The sequence below is a fragment of the Octodon degus genome, unplaced genomic scaffold (assembly GCF_000260255.1).
Source record: "Octodon degus isolate 3935 unplaced genomic scaffold, OctDeg1.0 scaffold00110, whole genome shotgun sequence".
Classification (NCBI taxonomy): domain Eukaryota; kingdom Metazoa; phylum Chordata; class Mammalia; order Rodentia; family Octodontidae; genus Octodon; species Octodon degus.
The window spans coordinates 9,453,800-9,458,923 of record NW_004524686.1 but is presented as its reverse complement, the minus strand read 5'-3'; the positions used below and the strand labels follow the sequence as shown (position 1 = coordinate 9,458,923).

General features: G+C 41.7%; 1 pseudogene; it reads left to right on the top strand.

Annotated features, from left to right (window-relative positions):
* Positions 1-2,356: 2,356 nt before the first annotated feature.
* Positions 2,357-2,938, top strand: LOC101572188 (annotated as a pseudogene).
* The last annotated feature ends 2,186 nt before the right edge of the window (positions 2,939-5,124 follow it).

Sequence of the window (5,124 nt, the reverse complement as noted above, 5' to 3'; positions counted from 1 at the left end):
TGATCATCTCATATTTTGTAACAATAACCGAAAGCTGATGAACAGATTGAGTGACCTTGAGGGTTGTAATTCTTTGCAGCTGACACAGTCTCTTAAAGAGTAGACTATTGGACCTTGGGTGGATTACATGCTCAGCAAAAGAACAGAAAAAAATCATTCACTGAAAGAATGTCTGAGTAGCTACCACAACCCAGCGTAAGTTAACTTTTCATAAACAACCATATGCCTCTTCCCCGTAAATATGAAGTTTAACAATCTGATGCTGATTCTCTTCTCACATGGCTTTTCTAACACCTTGGTGCTATGAATCAACTATTCTCGCTTCACCATCTCCTGTGCTTCTGCTATAGCTCACTTTTATTTTTATGCCAGTACCAGTACCTTCAAAGTCAGTACCTCTATCTTCTTCACTGAGCCATCCAATTTTAGGTGCCATTCCCCCACCTCAAATTACAGCTGAGCCACTTTTTTCTTTTTCTACATATTTTACTTGTCTGTGATTGAATTATGTCACCCACCTCCATATTCCAATGATCAGAAGACTCCCACAGCTATATCTCTCTTTTGAACTCCAAGTATATTTCTAACTGCCCACTACCTATACACAACATAAATACTGTGGCATCGCCTATTCAACCTATCTCTATTAGATAGCTTGGGTTACCATAATAGAATATTTCAACACAGGTGGCTTAAATAACTAAAGTTTATTTTTTTTACAGTTATGAAGGCTAAAAGTTTAGAATCAGTAGGACTGTATGTCATAAGGGCTCTCTCCTTGGGATGTTGATGGCCTTCTTAATCTTATATTCTCATATGTTCACTTCTGTGTGGAGGGTGGAAGGGTTTGCTGTCTCTCTTCATCATTAGCAACTTACAGCAGAGGAAGGGATGTGAATAAATTATACAATAATTGATATTGTCTTTCAAATCCATCAATTATTTATACATTTTTTTCTATAAGGCACACATGACCATGTATAAGGTTGCAATCTGTCATTCATATGAGTATGAGACAATTGTGTCTAAGTTACTGAACAAAGGTTCAGGTCTAACCCAAGGCAGGCTGTGAAAGCAGACTAATCCAAAGAAGGTCCTGAAGAGCCTGTGTTCCTTGAGGCTTGAGTATGTGGCTTGTGGGCTGAGCTGATTAACTCAGTTGTTGAAGATGATGGCATCTGTCTCAGATACTCTTCTCTCATTGCTGGGACAAATACTTGACACCTAGAAATAAGAAATAAAAGGTGTATTTAGCTCTCAGTTAATGGAGGTTTCAGTCCATACTCAGCTGGTTCCAAGGCAGAGTGGCACAGGGCAAAGGGCAATCTTTCATGGAAATAGCAAAGAGCAGAGAGCAAAACGCAAGAGTAGCAGCAGCAATGGCAACAGAGGCAACAGAGAACAAATCTGTCTCTCTGTCTTATGTTACATTCAGGCTATCCTCCCAGAATGGGTGTAGCACGCACACCCATAATCCCAGCAGCCCTTAAACCCATAATCCCAGCAGTACTCAGACTCAAAATCCCAACCTTGGATTGTGAATTAATCACACAATATAGAACTGCACCTCAATGACTTCATGAGGCTTTGGGGAACAAATACACACAGACCATAACAGTATCTAATTCACAGTTCTGTAGTGGCTCTTTTTATGTGGTTCTTGTGCTGGTTTCCACCCATTTTCAGCTGTCTTCCAGCTGTGGTAGTTGGGCCATCTGTTCTTGGTCTGTGGTAGTTAGGCCTTGATTGTAACCAATCAGTTTATTTGGGTGTTGCTGTCTTACAATTCTTCACCTCTGTGGCCAGCGCTTTATGAGTCATTACATAGTTAGCCTGAATGGCTAATTTGCCCACCATGCCCTCTGGGGGCCACATCACTATGATCCTAAGCAGGGCCTGTGACTTTTTACTCTGTACGCCAGTGTCACCCACAAGTTTATGGCATGTTGTTTTCCACACAGGAGTTTGTATCACTTAATCTGAACTATCAATTTGATTGAATTAAGAGACTCTTGGACAAGTGATTGGATAATGGGGACTTCATACTTATGAGTGGACTGACCCACTGATGTTCACAAATTGCTGGTGTCTGCTGGTGCAATATCATCTCTATTTTCAGTTTCTGCTGAGATGACTAAATAGCTTCATAGAGAATCTCCTCACAGAGTGAAAGTCTAGCTACACCTTTGATGCCATCTCCAGAACAAGCTTTCCCAGTTTTTACAGTATACATAGACAGAATTTTCCAAATCTTATTAGTTCTCTCTTGCTTAATGATTCCTTCAGTATCTTTATTTATTCCAAACAATTGAAAAGCCAGTTTAAGTTCTTTCCTTTTGCTGTGGTGCCCACAGCCATGAGTATGCTCAGGCTTCAGAAGAGGCTGGCCTCCAGCGTCCTCTGTTGTGGTAAAAAGGAGGTCTGGTTGAATCCCAATGAGGCCAATGAAATCGACAGTGCCAATTCCCATCAGCAGATTGGGAAATTGATCAAAGATGGGCTGATCATCAGCAAGTCTGTGACCGTGCATTCTCGGGCCCGATGCTGGAAGAACACCTTGGTTCACCGGAAGGGCAGGCACATGGGCATTGATTATTGGACGGGTACGGTCAATCCAGGAGAAGGCGACCTGGATGCTCAGAATGCTGATCCTGTGCAGTCTGCTCCCGTGATACTGGGAATCTAAGATGATTTACAGGCACATGTACCACAGCCTGTACCTGAAGGTGAAGGGAAGTGTGTTCAAGAACAAGCAGATCCTCATGGAGCATATCCTTGAGCTGAAAGCAGACAGGCCCACAAAAAGCTCCAAGCTGACTAGGCAGAGGCTCGCAGGTAGAAGATCAAGGAAGTGTGCAAGTGCCATGAGGAGCGTCTGCAAGCCAAGAAGGAAGAGATCATCAAGACCCAGTCTAAGGAGGAGGAGATGAAGAAGTAGTTGCCTGTATGTACAGAGAGCAGACAGGTCCCTAATAAAAGAGCTCTTGTCCATTCCAAAAAAAAAAAAAAAAAAAAAAAAAACAGTTTATCAATTTGCAGTATTTCTGAGGAATTTTTGGTGTCATGGTTCTGTAAGGAAAGGAGGCCAAATTTAACCATGAGATTGCTGATATGTTCACTTTGGCTAGCCTTGCCTTGGTCCTGGAAATTACAGTCCTCTTAGAAGCACAGTTTTTAATTATGGTTTTCCTGGTATCTTCTCACCTATTCTACTTCAGTTGCAAGAACCACTCATCCAAAATAGATCAAATATAGGTAAGTTTGTTGGAAACAAATAACATAGGGCATTGTCATAGATCCCAAGGAAAGTAAACAAAGTAAGCCAGACCTCATGGTAGCTGCAGCTCATCAGGAATTAAAACTATGTGGGTGTCACACAGTCCATCTCCCTTTGTATCTCCAATTCACTCCCTCACATCGTAGTTTTATTCTCAATTCACCCAGCACCTTGCACATAAAACATCATAACTGTCTTCAACCAGCTCTTTGCCACAACCAAATGCTGCAATTATTTTCATTATAGACTCCCAGGAACAGGATTGCTTTGGTCCAGCTTGAATTAGGTCATTCAGTTTACTGAGGGCAGGATGGGCAGACTCACTTGGGAAGCCTGGGTTCCTCTTTCACCAGAGATTCTAAGCGAGAAGCAATTGTCAGGGAAAGAGTATATGGGTAAGCAAACATTTTAAACTTCCCAACTAAATAAATGTCCATTACATCAAAGAGTCAGGAACATTTCTTAGAGGAGGGGAATTAATAGCTTTTTCCTTTAAGGGCATGCTTCATAGCCTTAAAGTCCAAGATAATAAAAACTTGCATAGCTCATAGAAGGAGAATCTCATTAGCCTGTGACTATCACTCTTGGATGGCATTCACAGTAGGCTGGCCTTCGGAAAGAGCTTAGCGCAGTGCTGGCATATGATAAGCATTCATAAACCTTAGCTATTGTTAATTATAGATATTGAAAAGGCTCCATGACTGAATATTTGGATACATAGACTCCCTAAATGTGGAGATCTTCCTATAGAATCTTCAGGGCCTAAGAACTAAGGGTGGGGCAGGAGCTTGAAAGGAAACAGCAGCCTTTTAGCTCCCTTTGTGAAACCACTTTCATGTGGTTATTGTTTAATTGCTGACCTTACTAACTACTTGCAAGAAAGGATATTTTCAGACTCCACTGTTTTGAACATAGGTTTTTAAAACCCAGGGATCAAGTATGTTAAAGAGGTTGCATACTGTGCCTACTACCTCTTAAGAGAAGGTGGAGGCAAAGAGCTTTCCCTGGGGCAATAAGACTGGATTTGCCCTCTCAGCTAGCTGGTGGGAGCCAGAGGAATGGAATGCAACCACTCTGGAGTCCTGCTGCTGAGCTGGGGTGATGTTTGACACACAAGGATGTGTTATGGAGATGAGAGCCTTGAGGCCATTCCCTGAGGAAGAGTGACTCAACAAGAGGACAAAGGAACCCTAACCCAAGTAATTAAAAAAGTGAGAGCTTTTAGAGCACTCCAAAGGCCAGAGGAATGCAGGTCTGAACAAAGGAGGAGCCTTTGCTACTTAAAGCCAGAAGCTCCTGGCCTGAAAAAGGCATTGAGTAAGGTGTGCCTTCCCTTAAAGCAATCTTTCTAAGGCTAGGTTCAAGGGGGTATATTCTGAGTGCTTAGCATAGGCCCAGCATATGTGCCACTTCAAAGGTTTGCCTGAATCAGCTTGCATTTATTCATTGATTCATTTTTCATTCATTCATTTTATCCATTGACACTTTCATCCACCTGTCCTTTCATTCAGGAATTGTAAAAAGTTTAGAGACTTCCTGACTTCTACACACTAGATGCTAGTACTACCCCAACCCAGTTGGAACAACTGAAAATTTCTGCAGGTATTACTAAATGTCCCCAAAGGAACAAAGCTGTCCCTGCTTGAGTATTATTTCTATTAGAATCCAGATGTTTCGATGAGTTTCCCTGAAAATGGTATTTCAATCTGAAATCAAGAGGACTTAGACTTTCCTTGGATAGGAAAGAGCTGAGAAAAATAAATCAGACTTGAACCATGTATGTCCAGTGTGAGATGGTATGGGAACGGTCCTACAACGAACAGTATTTTCAATATTTTTATTCATTT